We start from the raw sequence: 15,421 nt of genomic DNA, 5'->3' as shown, positions 1-15,421 counted from the left end.
CCTTCTTGATCCTTTTACGAGCAGCAACAGTTTCTCCCTATTTACTCTATCCAGCCCCTTCATGATTTTGAACATCTCTATCAAATCTCCTCTTAGCCTAAAAGGATCAAGAACGAGAGGCATAGATTTCAAGTGATTTGCGAAAGAAACAAATGTGACATAAGAAAAAACTTTTTCACACAATGAGTGGTTCAGGTCTGGAATGCACTGCCTGGAAGTGTGATGGAGGCAGGTTCAATTGAGGCATTCAAGAGGGCATTAGATGATTATTTGAATAGAAACAATGTGCAGGGTTACATGAAAAGGTAGGGCAGTGGCACTAGGTCATAATGTTCATTTGAAGAGCCGGTGCAGACATAATGGGCCTAATGGCCTCCTGTGCTGTTGAAATTCTGAGATTCTGAGGGGATGATACAATACTGAAAGTGCTTTCTTTGAGATGGAATGTTAAACCAAGGCTTCCATCTGCTCTCTCAGATGGACATAAAAGATCCCATGGCTCTAAGAACAGCAATGAAGCTCTCCCTGGTGTCCTGCCATATATTTGTCTCTTAAACAATACTCAAAGATTAGTTGGTTATTTATCTCATTGATGTTTATAGGACCTTATTGTATGCAAATTGGATTTCATATTTCTTTGTTACAACAGTGTCTATGTGTCATAAATAATTAATTTGTTTTAAAGACCTTGGGATGTCCAAAAGTTGTGAAAAGGTGTTACATAAGTACAAATTCTTTCTTTCATATTGTTAACCAAAACACTGCATGAATCACAAGTACAGCAAGTAATTTGGAAAGCTAATAAAATGCTGTTGTTTATTGCAAGGGGAATTGAATATAAAAGTAGGGAGGTTATGATTCACTTGTACAGGATAATGGTGAGACCACATCTGGTGTACTGTGTACAGTATTGGTCTCCTTATGGAAGGATGTAAATGCATTAGAAGTAGTTCAGAGAAGGTTTAATAAACTATTACCAGGAATGGACGTGTTGTCATATGAGGAAAGATTTGATAGGCTAGGCTTGTATCTGCTGGAGTTTAGAAGAGCAAGGGGCGATTTGATTGAAACCTTTAAGAACCTGAGGGGTCTTGACAGGGTGGATGTGGAGGGGATTTTTCCTCTTGCTGGAGAATCTAGAGCTAGGGGGTCATTTTAAAAATAAGGGGTCGCCTTTTAAGAGAGAGATGAGAAGAATTTTCTCTGAAGGTAATGAGCCTTTGGAACTCCCTTCCTCAAAAGGCAGTGGAAGCAGAGTCTTTGAATGTTTTCAAGGCAGAGGTAGATAGATTTCTGATAAACAAGGGGGTGAAAAATTATTGGGGCTAGGCGGAAGGTTACAGTTAGATCAGCCATGATCTCCTTGAATGGTGGAGCAGGCTCAAAGGACTCTGTAGCCTACTTCTGCTCCTAACTTGTATGCTTGTCTATACTAAATAAGCTTAGTGACCAGTAGATCATCTACGGCAACGTAATTCCTGTTGGCAGAAATTTTGCCAGCTGAAATAGACCTGCCATTTATGAAGTTGATCAAATTGATTTTCAGATATTTTGCCAAACTATTATAAGAGCCATGATCATTAATGGAATTAAGTGAAAATTTGAGTGAATGCGAATCAGCATATTGGACCAGAATTTGCTGTAGCACAAGATCTAACAGCATCTGCTATTAGTTAGACTTGGCCTGCATCGTCCAGCTCAAAATAATTTTGCCCACAAAGTTTGCCGAAAGTCCAAGCTAATAACAGCGCAGCAAGGGAAACGGGGCATCTGGAACCCAAGTGAACAGGTCAACCAACAGATTATGTCCTTAACCAATGAGATTTAAGAATTGGGAAAGAGGAAGAACTGAGAAGAGGGTGAATTTAATGTTGAATTGGGTGCATAGAGAGAAAGAAAGAAAGATTGGTTAAAATAAATTTGACATTTTTTAAATCTCCCTAAAATATTCAAACTTGAAGGAATGAGAGTCTACACTCTCAAAATTTATTTTCAGTGCCAAAGAGGTTGATTGTAAGTATTAACACTTTCCTTTGTTTAAAGAGTACTTGCAAGTATTATGACGGGACTTAACTTTCCCTAGAGTTTAATGGCAAATATAACAAGTTCTTAAAAGAAACAAAAGGGCACCTAAAGGTGAGATGCCATTTGCCTGAAACTAACAGTGGAGGGGTGCAACTCGGACATGCAATATTTAGATATTCACATTGAACTGTTCATCTCCTTACCAGAAGTTTCTGTACTTCACCCGTAAATAATGTATCACCATTAGCCATGTTATTTTGTCAGCATATTCTTGCCTATTGATCACAGCGAGCTGTAATTAACAGTAGCATTGAGGCATGTGTCAGAAATTAAAGAGTGATTTAAAGAGTTTATATTTATTTATAGAGGATTGATTTATCTTTAGTTGGGCTGTTGAGGAAGGAAACAACTTTTCAGGTTGAACAAAGTTTGGTACAAGAGCAACAAGGATACTTTATAGAAAGAGTGGAGTTTGATTTGTGAGGGTTTTAGTTCACAGGGTTTGCTTTACATAATGAAAGGACCCTTGTTTGCAAAGGTGGTATCAAATTTTGATATGAATAAAAATATAAAGCTTTATGTGAACTGCATATCAAAAAGAATAATTGCAAACGGTTCATTCTCTTATTGTTCAAATTTTTCTGATCTTGCAAAGATCATTCAGCACGGTCATGTATGTAGTGCAGATAATAATTAGTAAAGGTCTGATGAAGTAGGATATATGCATTCATCCTTATTGGGTAGAATGATTTGTGTCTGATATTTAGACTTGGGTGTAGTTAAAATATTGATGTTGCTTGATAAAGGACAAATAGGAAATTGTGTAATTGACCTATATGCACATAGACTGAGATTCCCAGCAAAGTGCAGCTACAATGTGAAGTGATTTAGACCTATTTTTGCATTGGTAGTCATTGTAGGTTGGGTGTAATACTTCACTGAATTGTTACATCTAGAAGAAGGCCTTTCAGCCCATCATATCTGCACCTGTTCTCCAAATGAGCAATTTCACTTAGTGGCATTCTCCTGCCTTCTCTCTGTAATCTTGTACATTGTTCCTTTTCAGAAAATAGTCAAACTCCCTTTTGAATGCTTCAATTGAACCTGCCTCCACCACACCCTCAGGCAGTCCATTTCAGACCTTAATCACTTGCTGTGTGGAAAAGTTTTTCTTCATGTTGCTTTTGCTGCTTTTGCCAATTACTTTAAATCTGTGCCCTCTCATTCTCGCTGCTTTCATGAGTAGGAACAGTTTCTCCCTATCTACAGTGCTGTGACCTCTCATGATTTTGAATACCTCTATCAAATCTCCTCTCAGCCTTCTCTTCCCCAACTTCTCAAATCAATCTTCATTACTGAAGTTCTTCATCTCTGGAACCATTCTTGTGAATCTTTTCTGCACTCTCTCCAATAACTTTACATCCTTCCTAAAATGCAGCACACTGAACTGGACACACTACTCTAGCTGAGGCCAAACTAGTGCCTTATATAAGTTCAACATAACCTTCTTACTCTTGTACTCTATTAATAAAGCTTAGGATACTGTATGCTTCATTAACCATTCTCTCAACCTGCGCAATCACCTTCAATAACTTATGCACATTTACACCCAGGTCTCCCTGCTCCTGCACCCCCTTCAGAATTGTGCCCTTTGTTTTATATTGCCTCTCCATGTTCTTCCTACCAAAATAAATCACTGCACATTTCACCGCATTGAACTCCACATCATCTGCAACCTGTCTGGCCATTTCAGTTGTCTATGTTGTTTTGATGTTCTACACTAAACTTTGCACAGTTGACAATGCTTCCAAGTTTTGTATCATCTGCAAGCTTTGAAATTGTGCCTTATACACCAATGTCTAAGTCATTAATATATACTAGGAAAAGCAAGGGTCCCAATACTGACACCTGCGGAACTCGTCTACAAACTTTCCTGCAGCCTGAAAAACATCCTTAAACCACTAACCTTATTTAGCCAAATCCGTATCTATTTTGCTACTGTACTTTTTATTCCATGAGCTATTTTTTATTCATTCACGGGATGTGGGCTCGCTGGCTGGGTCAATATTTATTGCCCATCTCTAATTGCCCCTGAGAAGGTGGTGGTGAGCTGCCTTCTTAAACATCTGCAGTCCATGTGGTGTAGGTACACCCACAGTGCTGCTAGAAAGGGAGTTCCGGGATTTTGACCCAGCGACAGTGAAGGAATGGTGATATGCTTCCAAGTCAGGATGGCGAGTGACTTGGAGGGGAACTTCCAGGTGGTGGTGTTCCCATCTATCTGCTGCCCTTGCCCTCCTAGATGGTAATGGTCAGGAGTTTGAAAGGTGCTGTCCGAGGAGCCTTGGTGAATTCCTGCAGTGCATCTTGTAGATGGTACACACTGCTGCTACTGTGCGTTGGTGGTGGATGGAGTGAATGTTTGTGAATGTGGTGCCAATCAAGCAGGCTGCTTTGTCCTGGAAGGTGTCAAGCTTTTTGAGTGTAGTTGGAGCTGCACTTATCCAGACAAGAGGGGAGTATTCCATCATTGCAGATGGTGGGCAGACTTTGGCTCACAAATCTGGCATGTGGCACTGTATCAAATTTTCACAGTTTTTCAGGTAAGTAACTTCAAGACATGGTAAGAGAAACAGCCACATTTGGTTATTCCTGACTAGGGGGTGCTACTGGCGAATATGTCTCTGCCTTCGTGTGAAGTGCTACACTCAGATTTAATTATGCAATAGACATCAGGCCAATGTATTTTAAGTGTTCAGCTAACTCTTAGCGGGTGGAAGGGCTGTATCTCCAACCTAGCAGGCAAATTGCTTGGGTACCACAAGCCTCCTTTTAATGATAAACAAGTGCTTTTTTTTTCATAAAAATTTGGACTTCTGCAATGTTTCATTGTCTTAAGGTCTTTAAAGAGTGCTATATAAAAACAAATTCTTCTGGTTTATCAGAATGTATTTTTCTGTACTGATTGGGACAATAATAAAACGACTGCAGGCAACTAACTATGAACAGAATAGGCACGGTACACATTTCAAAATCGCTCCTGGAATTGTATAAAGTCTTGGAGGAAATTGTTTTTGGATGCAAAAAGCAAGCTAGGTTGAGCCTTCCAAATACCATGCATTAGGAATATCAACCATTGATTTTTTAAAAATGTAGCCTAGTTTTACATTTTCTTTTATCCTTTAACAGAATGTGGGCATCGCTGGTTAGGCCAGCATTTATTGCTCATCCCTGATTGTCCCTGAGAAGGTGGTGGTGACCGCCGCCTTGAACCGCTGCAGTCCATGTGGTGTAGGAAGGGAGCTCCAGGATTTTGACCCAGTGACAGTGAAGGACTGGCGATATAGTTCCAAGTCAGGATGGCATGTGGTTTGGAGGGGAGCTTGCAGATGGTTGTGTTCCCATGCATCCGCTGCCCCCCTTCCTTCTAGGTGGAGATTGCGGGTTTGGAAGGTGCTGCTGAAGGAGCCTCGGTAAGGTGCTGCAGTGCATCTTGTAGATGATGTACACTGCTGCCACTGTGTCAGTAGTGGAGAGAATGAATATTGAAAATACTTTTTGAAAGTTTTAAGCGTTATTTCCGATATTTCCTTGATGCTGCAAAATGCAAGGCAAGTTCTGACAAACTTAGCATTTGGTAATGTTGAGGTCATGCAAAAAAATGTTTTTTCTTGTGCAGAGTGAGGATGTGTAATTGCATATCTGTAAAGGAGTAATTATAGCCTGGAAAAAGATGTTTTCCCTCTGGCTATGGTGGCATGGAAAAGGGGAGGAAGATTGGAAACAAAAATGTCTTCTCTGCGAGCATAGCACCTTGATGATTCATAATGAACAAGTTAGTTGTTGCCTTAACACATCAAGCAAGAACAAAATTCTTGGAATTATTGTGTACAGTTAGCCATGAGTTTACTAAAAAAATATATGAAATTGTGAACATTCCCTTAAATAAATATTCTGTTGACACTATAGACAATTTATTGGCACATAGTATTGGTATGTGAATTAAATATCTAGTATTTACTGCCTCCATTGACTCAGACTGAGGAGATAAGAGCATAACATAAGAAATAGGAGCAGGAGTAGACCAGATGGCTCACGTAACCTGCTCTGCCCTTCAGTATGACCATGGCTGATGTTGGTCTTTAATTCCACATTCCTGCCCGCACCCCACATCACTTGATTCCTTGAGGGATCAAAAATCTGTCTATACCAGCCTTAAATGTATTCAACGATGGAGCATCCATAGCCCTCAGGAGTGGCCTCTTCACAGCTTGCACCAGCATTAGCAAGCTTACATATGTTACACTGTCTCTCGTCGGCTAAGTCATTAACATAGATTGTAAATTGCTGAGGCCCCAGCACTGATTCTTGCGGCACTCCACTAGTCGCAGCCTGCTGACATGAAAATGCTCCATTTATCCCTGCTCTTTGCTTCCTGCCCATTAACCAATCCTCTATCCATGCTAATATATCACCCCCAACCTCTTGAGCCCTTATCTTGTGTATTAACTGTTTGTGTGGCATTTTATCAAATGCCTTTTGGAAATCTAAATACTTTACATGTACTGGTTCCCCTTTATCTACCCAACTAGTTACATCCTCAAAAAACTACATTTGTGAAATACTATTTCCCTTTTGGAAAAACCATGTTGATTTGTTCTAATCATACTGTACTTTTCTAACTGCATTGTTAAGGCTTCCAGCCTTATGTCAGGCTAACTGGCCTGTAGACCCCTGTCTTCTCCCTCCCTCATTTCTTGAATAGCGATGTTACATTTGCTAATGTTCTAGAATCTAGGAAATTTTGGAAAATCATGGCCAGCACATCCACTATCTCTGCAGCTATTTCTTTGAGAACGTTAGGCCCTCATAACTTGGGGATTTGTCAGATTTTAGTCCTTTTTTATTTTTTCATGGGGTATGGCCAACTCTGGAAATGCCAGCATTTGTTTCCCATCCCTAATTGCCCTTGAGGGCAGTTAGGAATCAACCACATTACTGTGTGTCTAGTGTCACATAGGACCGACCAGGTAAGGACAGCAGTTTGATTTCTCTCATGGACATTAGTGAACCAGATGGTGAACCACAATCAAAAGTTTTATGGTCACTATTAGTGAGACTAACTTTCAATTCCAGATTTTTAAAAATTAACTGAATTTAAATTCCACCAGCTGCCCTGATGGGAGTAGAGCCAGTGAACCCGGAGCATTAGCCTAGACCCCTGGAATGTCTTGTGATGTTACCACTAATCATTGTCTCCCCTAGAGTCCCTTGGATTTCTCCAATACTTTTTTTCTGCAGATATTAATAACCTTAGGTTCCTCGCTATCATGAGCCCCCAGGTTACCCTTTATTTCTAGTATGTAACTTGTGTCTTCTACTGTGAAGACAGACATAATATTTGTTTGATATCTCTGCCATTTCCTCATTCCCCTTAATTTCCTCTGTCTCTGCTTCTAAGGGACCAACATTTACTTTAGCTACACACTTTTTGTAAAAACTATTACTCCTAACCTTCAGACTTATAACTGTTCCTTGCAACATTATGAGACTTTTAATCTAATACTATTCTTAAACTCCTTAGTAAGTCACGGATTGATCTTTCTTGTTGAATTTTTATTTTGCAATGCAGTGTATTTTTGTTGAATATTTTGAATTGTTTCTTTAAATGTTTCCCACTGTTTATTTAACGCCATGCCTTTTAGTCTATTTCCCCAAACAAACTTAGCCATCTCTCCCCTCAAACCGATGTAATTGGCTTTGTTTAAATTTAAGATTCATGTTTACAATTGGAGTAAATCGTTTTCAAATTTAATGTGGAATTCAATTGTATTATGATCACTATTTCCTCGTGGATCTTTTGCTATTACATTACTAATTAACCTTGCCTTTTTGCACAATACCAGATCTAAGATAGTTTTATCCCTAGTTGGTTCCACAAAGTATTGCTCCAGGAAATTGACTCAAAAGCACTCTCATCTTCCAGACAACCTTTGTCAATTTGATTGGTCCAGTCTCTATGAAGATTAAAACCCCCACAATTATTACATTGCCTTTGTTGCAAGCTCCAATAATTTCTTGTTTAATGCTCTGTCCAATGGTTTAACGGCTATTAGGGGGCCTATAAACTACTCTCACCTGCATTTTCTGACCCTTGCTATCTCTAATCTCCACCCATACCGATTCTACATCCTGATTTTCTGAGCTAAGTTCATTTCTCACCAATTTTGTTATGTCATCCTTTCTTATCAGGGCTACCCTTCCTCCTTTTCCATTCTTCCTGTCTTTTCAAATGTTTTGTACCCAGGAATATTTATTTAACAACATTGGTCAGCTTGTAGCCATTTCTTTGTAAATAGCAAATGGGTCTAAATCATTTATTTCTATCTATCTTATTGCAGATTTTCCGCACATTCAGATGAAGTGAATTCAATATTTTTTTTACTACTATTCCCCGCATAAAACTTGCTCTCCTCTCACGAATGCACAATTAACTATTACCATTAAACTCTCTGTGCCTTCCTATCCCACTCAGCTTGTCTTTACCCATGTGGCTACACTGTTCTGTTGCCTCAACTTTTCTCTTTGGATTTCTAAATCTTCCATCACCTGAATCCTCCTCCCTCTCTGTTAGTTTAGTTTAAAGCCATTTTTCCCTACTCTGACCATATTTGCTGGTGCACTCTTATGTTTGTATCCTTTCCTGATTATTGTGTAATAAGAAAAGAATAGTAGGCAAACTAGTTGTGCGAGGCCCCTTGGGGATGAGCGACTATAATATGATAGAATTCTTCATCAAGATGGAGAGTGACGTAGTTGATTCTGAGACCAGGGTTCTGAATCTTAATAAAGGAAACTACTGGGATGAGGCGCGATTTGGCTATGATGGATTGGGAAACGTTACTTAAAAGAATGACGGTGGATAGGCAATGGCAAACATTCAAAGAGCACATGCGTGAACTGCAACAATTGTTTATTCCTGTCTGGCGCAAAAGTAAAACAGGAAAGGTGGCCAAACCATTGCTTACAAGAGAAATTAGAGATAGTATTAGATTCAAGGAAGGGGCATACAAATTGGCTAAAAAAAACCCAACAGACCTGAGGATTGGGAGCAGTTTAGAATTCAGCAAAGGAGTACCAAGAGATTGATTAAGAAGGGGAAAATAGAGTATGAGAGTAAGCTTGTGGGGAACATAAAAACTGACTGTAAAATTTTCTACAGGTATGTAAAGAGAAAAACATTGGTGAAGACAAATGTAGGTCCCTTACAGGCAGAAACAGGGGAATTTATAATGTGAACAAAGAAATGGCTGATCAACTATATACAAACTTTGGTTCTTTCTTCACAAAGGAGGATACAAATAACATACCAGAAATGTTGGGGAACACAGTTTAGTGAGGGGGAGGAACTGAAAGAAATCAGTATTAGTAGGGGAATGGTGTTGGGGAAATTGATGGGATTGAAGGCAGATAAACCCCCAGAGCCTGATAATCTACATCCCAGAGTGCTTAAGGAAGTGGCTCTAGAAATAGTGGATGCATTGGTGATCATCTTCCATGATTCTGTAGACTTTGAAACAGTTCCTACAGATTGGAGGGTAGCTAATGTAATCCCACTATTTAAAAATGGAGGTAGAGAGAAAACAAGGAACTATAGACCCATCAGCCTGACATCAGTAGTGAGGAAAATTCTAGAGTCCATTATAAAAGATTTAATAGCTGAGCACTTGGAAAACAGTGGCAGAATTGGACAGAGTCAGCATGGATTTACGAAAGGGAAATCATGCTTGACAAATCTACTGGAATTTTTCGAGGATGTAACTAGTAGAGTTGATGAGGGGGAGCCAGTGGATGTGGTTTATTTGGACTTTCAGAAGGCTTTTGACAAAGTCCCACATAAGAGATTAGTGTGTAAAATTAAAGCACATGGGATTGGGAGGTAGTGAATTGAGATGGATAGAAAACTGGTTGGCGGACAGGAAACCAAGAGTAGGAATAAACGGATCTTTTTCTGAATGGCAGGCAGTGATTAGTGGGGTATTGCAGGGATCGGTGCTGGGACCCCAGCTATTCACAATGTATATTAATGATTTAGATGAGGGAACTAAATGAATTATCTCTAAATTTGCAGATGACACAAAGCTGGGTAGGAGGGTGAGCTGTGAGGAGGATGCAGAGATGCATCAGTGTGATTTGGACAGGCTGAGTGAGTGGGCAAATGCGTGGCAGATGCAGTATAATGTGGATAAATGTGAGGGTATCCACTTTGGTAGCAAAAACAGGAAGGCAGCTTATTATCTGAATGGCTATAAATTGAGAGAGGGGAATGTGCAATGAGACCTGGGTGTCCTTGTACACCAGTCGCTGAAGGTAAGCATGCAGGTACAGCAGGTGGTAAAGAAGACAAATGGTATGTTGGTCTTAATAGCAAGGGGATTCGAGTACAGGAACAGGGATGTCTTGCTGCAATTATACAGGGCCTTGGTGAGACCACGCCTGGAATATTGTATGTAGTTTTGGTCTCCTTACCTGAAGAAGGATGTTCTTGCTATAGAGGGAGTGCAGCAAAGGTTTACCCGACTGATTCCTGGGATGTGGGACTGACATATGAGGAGAGATTGAGTCGATTAGGATTATATTCGCTGGAGTTCAGAAGAATGAGGGGGGATCTCAGAGAAACCTATAAAATTCTAACAAGACTAGACAGGTTGGATGCAGGAAGGATGTTCCCGATGGTGGGGGAGTCCAGAACCAGGGGTCACAGTCTGAGGATACAGAGTAGACCATTTAGTACTGAGATGAGGAGAAATTTCTTCACCCAGATGGTGGGTGAGCCTGTGGAATTCACTACCACAGAAGGTAGTTGAAGCCAAAACATTGTATGTTTTCAAGAAGGAGTTAGATATAGCTCTTGGGGCAAAAGGGATCAAAGGGTATGGGGAGAAAGCAGGAGCAGGCTATTGAGATGGATGATCAGCCATGATCATGATGAATGGCAGAGAAGGCTCGAAGGACCGAATGGCCTACTTCTATTTTCTATGTTACTATGTTTCCCTTCCTGTCACACTCTGGTTACCATTACCCATATTGCAATGCTGCACTATTGCTTTGTCCTTTCTCTTTAACTTCCCAAATCTCCCCTTAGCTTGCACCTAAACAGAGCCGTGACAGAGTTCCTTTTGGGGCAATTTGTTAGTGCTATTGGGGATGGTTTAAACTAACTTGGTAGGGCTTTGGGAACCAGGAGGAAATATCAGGGAGGAATACCAAAGTACGCAATACTAGGAGAGATTCATAACAGTGCAGTAAGGAAAAGTAAGTTATTAAGTGAGGTCAGAGTAAAGGAGAAAGTAATAAAGTCTAAATCAGGATTAATGTGCATGTATGTGACTGCATGGAGTGCGCTAAATTAGAATGGAGAGTTGCAGGTGCAGATTGACATGCAGAAATATGGTTTTATGGCTATAGCATAGACCTGGTTCAAAGAAGGGCAGGACTGGGTGTAAACTATTCCTGAATTCAAGGTGCTCAGGAAAGATAGGAAAGGAAGAAAAGGGAGAGGGGTGGCAATATTGATTTAAGAAGACCTTTGCACTGCTGAAGAGAGGATGTCCCAGAAGGGTCAAGGACAAAGTCTATTTGGCTAAAGCAAAGGAATAAAAAGGCTGTAATTACATTGCTCAGTGTAGTCCACTGGCCATCAATCAGTGGGAAAGATGTCGAGGAGCAAGTTTGGAAGGTAATTACAGTGAGTTCCCAACCACTGTGTGTCCAGGAGCAAATTTGCAAGGAGATTAGAGAGCTGCAAGAAACATAGAGTAGTTATAATGGGGGACTTTAATTACTCAAATATAGATTGGGATAGTAGTCATGTAAAGGGCAGAGAGAAGCAAGAGTTCCTAGGGTGTGTTCAGGAAAATTTTCCATAGCAGTGTGTTTGCAGTCCCATGAGAAAGGAGGCTGTGCTAGACTTGGTTCATGGGAATGAGGTGGGCTAGTGGATCAAGTGTCAGTAGGTGAACATTTAGGGAATAGTGATCATTGTTTCATAAGGTTTAGGTTGGCTATGGAAAAGGGCAAATAATCCAGAGTAAGAATTATTAACTGGGGGAAAGCCAGCTTCCATGGGGTAAGAGTGGATCTGGCCGAATGAATTGGAATCAAAGGTTGGCAGGAAAAAAGGTCCCTGAATGGGCTACTGTCAAAGAAGAGTGTGTTCAGGCACTGTCAAGGTATATTCTCACAAAGGGGAAAGGTAAGGCAAAAAAATCCGGAGTTCCCTGGATGACAAAAGAGATAGAGATTAAGATGAAGCAAAAGAAGTATGTTTATGACAGATGTCAGATGGATAATACAGTGGAGAACCAGGCTGAATATAGTAGGTTCAGAGGGGAAGTGAAAAAGCAAATAAGAGAAACAAAAAGAGAATATGAAAGAGACTGGCAGCTAACATAAAATGTCTTCTATAAGCATATAAATAGTAAAAGGCCAAAAAGGGCATGGATGGAGGCAGGGGGAATAGCTGAGATATTAAATAAATAATTTTCGTCTGTTCTTATCAGAGAAAGAGGAGGTAATTAATGCACTGAAAGGATTTAAAATTAATAAGGCGGATGTATTAAATAGGGTGTATTTAAAGTTGATAAGGCACCAGGATCGGATGAGATGCATTGAAGGGTATTGAGGGAAGTGAGAGTGGAAATTGCAGATGCTTTGCCCATAGACTCAGGGGTGGTGCCAGTGGACTGGAGAATTGCAAATATTACATCCTTGTTCAAAAGAGGGTTTAAAGATAAGCCCAGCAACTACAGGCCAGTCAGTTTAACTTCAGTGGCGGGGAAACTTCTAGAAACAATAATTCGGGACAAAATTTATAGTCTCATGGACAAATGCTGTTTAATTAAGGAAAACCAGCACAGATTTCTTAAGGGAAAATTTTATTTGATTAACTTGCTAGAGTTTTTTTGAGGAGGCAACAGGGAGGGTTGATGAGGGTAATGCTGCTGATGTGGTGTACATGGACTTCCAAAAGGCATTTGATACAGTGCTGTACAACAGACATGTGACCAGAGTTGTAGCTCATAGAATTACAAGGACAGTAGTGATATGGAATGGACTTAGTGACAGGAAACATAGTGGTTAATAGATGTTTTTAGGACTGGAGGAAGGTTTGTAGTAGAGTTCCCCAGGGGTCAGTGTTGGAACCCTTGCTCTTCCTGATATATATTAATGACCTAGAGCTTGGTATTCAGGGCACAGTTTCAAAATTTGATATAAAACTTGGAAACATTGTGAACTTTGAGGAGGATAGTGTGGAATGTCAAAAAGACATAGAACAAGTTGGTGGAATGAGTGGATAAGTGGCAGATGAAATTCAATGCAGAGAAATGAGGTGATTCATAGGAAGAACATGGAGAGACAATATTAAACATAGGATATAACTCTAAAGGGATGCGGGAACAGAGACCTGCGAGAACAGAGAAGGCAGCAGGACAGGTTGAGAGAGCAGTTAATAACGCATACAATATCCTCAGCATTATTAATAGGGGCACAGAGTACAAAAACAAGGAGGTTATGTTGAATTTGTACAGAACACTAATTCACTCTCAGCTGGAGTATTGCGTCCAGTTCTGGGTGCCACACTTTAGTGAGGACGTGAAGATGTTGGAGAGAGTGCAGAAAAGATTCATGAGAATGGTTCCAGGGATGAGGAACTTCAGTTATGAAGGTAGATTGGAGAAGTTGGTATTGTTTTCCTTGAAGAGAAGGAGAAGAGGAGATCTGATAGAAGTGCTCAAAGTCATGAGATGCCTGGACAGAGTAAATAGGAAGAAACTGTTCCCGCTCATGAAAGGATCGAGAATGCGAGTGCACAGATTCAAAGTAATTAGCAAAAGCAGAATGAAGAACAACTTTTACACAGCGAGTGATTAAGGTTTGGAATGCACTGCCTGAGAATATGTTGGAGGCAGATTCAATCGAAGCATTCAAAGGGAATTAAATTGTTATCTGAACAGGAAGAATGCCTGGGGTTACGGGGAGAAGGCAGGGGAATGGCACCTTGAAGAGCCGATACAGACACAATGGGCTGAATGGGCCTCCTGCACGGTAACAATTCTATGATTCCACACTTCAATTAGTTTAAAGCCTCTCTGCAGCTCTACTTATGACTTGCCAGGACACTGGTTCCAGTGAAGTTCAGGTGAAGACCACCCCAATGTTGCAGCTTCCTCTTCCCCCAGTGTTGGTGCTAGTGCTCCATGAATTGAAATCTATTTCTCCCACAAGAATCTTTGAGCCACGCATTCAGCGCGCTCTCAAGTTATTTACCCAATGCTAATTTGCTCGTGGCTTAAGTTGTAATCCAGAGATTATTACCTTTGTGGTTCTGCTTTTTAATTTAGCCCCGAGCTGCTCCTACTTCCTCAGCAGAGCCTCTTTCTTAATCCTACTTATGTATTGGTATCCATGTGGACCATGACAATTAGATCCTTCCCCTCCACACTGCCAGCTCCTCTCCAGCCCCAAGGTGATGTCCTTAAGATAAAGGCAAAATACTGCGGATGCTGGAAATCTGAAAGAAAAATAAAAAATGCTAGAAAAACTCAGCAGCTCTGACAGCATCTGTGGAAAGAAAGTCAGAATTAACGTTTCGAGTCCTTATGACTTCTTCAGAACTAAAGAGAAGTAGAAATGTGGTGAAGTATATACTGTTTAAAGGGGGTGGAACAAGTGAAGTTGGATAGAAGGCCAGCGATAGGTGGAGGCAAAGGAGAGACTGCAAAACAAAAGCAGAATTACCTGGAAAAACTCAGCAGGTCTGGCAGCATCGGCGGAGAAGAAAAGAGTTGATGTTTCGAGTCCTCATGACCCTTCATGAGGACTCGAAACGTCAACTCTTTTCTTCTCCACCGATGCTGCCAGACCTGCTGAGTTTTTCCAGGTAATTCTGTTTTTGTTTTGGATTTCCAGCATCCACAGTTTTTTTGTTTTTATTTTAGAGACTGCAAAAGATGTCATGAACAAAAGATCAAAGTGTTGTTAATGGTGGTGATGCTGGCTAAAGGAGGTGCCAATGTTGACATTAAGAGTGGAAAGCAGAATGTGATAATGGCAGGACCAGGATAAGCACTCTGGAAAGTGACAAATGGCCCTTGGTGGGGATGGGGTGGGGGGAAGGGGACGGTGATGGGAAAACAGATCGAAAGGCTAAATGCTGGGGATAAAACAATGAATAAAAATGGAAAAAATTTAAAAATGAAAATAAGGGGGGAATAAATAAATAAAAATTTTAATTAATAAAAATAAATGTAAAAAAAAAGGTTTTTAATATTTATTTATTTATCAACCCTGAATGAAGTTTCACTAGCTGCAGACACTTCATGCAAATGTGGTT

At 40.4% G+C, this 15,421-nt stretch overlaps 1 protein-coding gene across 4 annotated transcripts in view; it reads left to right on the top strand.

Moving 5' to 3' along the window:
* sgk3 (serum/glucocorticoid regulated kinase family member 3) overlaps positions 1-15,421 on the top strand; it is a 134,750-nt gene that overhangs the window by 42,483 nt on the left and 76,846 nt on the right. Inside the window, exon 1 of one of the 4 annotated variants that reach the window (XM_041189601.1) lies at positions 14,950-14,968. The exons of the other annotated variants lie outside the window; for them this stretch is intronic. The gene's annotated coding sequence lies outside the window, so the exon portion shown is untranslated. Of the gene's footprint in view, positions 1-14,949; positions 14,969-15,421 lie in introns of those variants that run through there. 4 annotated transcript variants of the gene reach the window in all.

The sequence above is a fragment of the Carcharodon carcharias genome, chromosome 6 (assembly GCF_017639515.1).
Source record: "Carcharodon carcharias isolate sCarCar2 chromosome 6, sCarCar2.pri, whole genome shotgun sequence".
NCBI classification, from domain to species: Eukaryota; Metazoa; Chordata; class Chondrichthyes; order Lamniformes; family Lamnidae; genus Carcharodon; species Carcharodon carcharias.
This window is presented reverse-complemented; position numbering and strand designations above follow the sequence as displayed.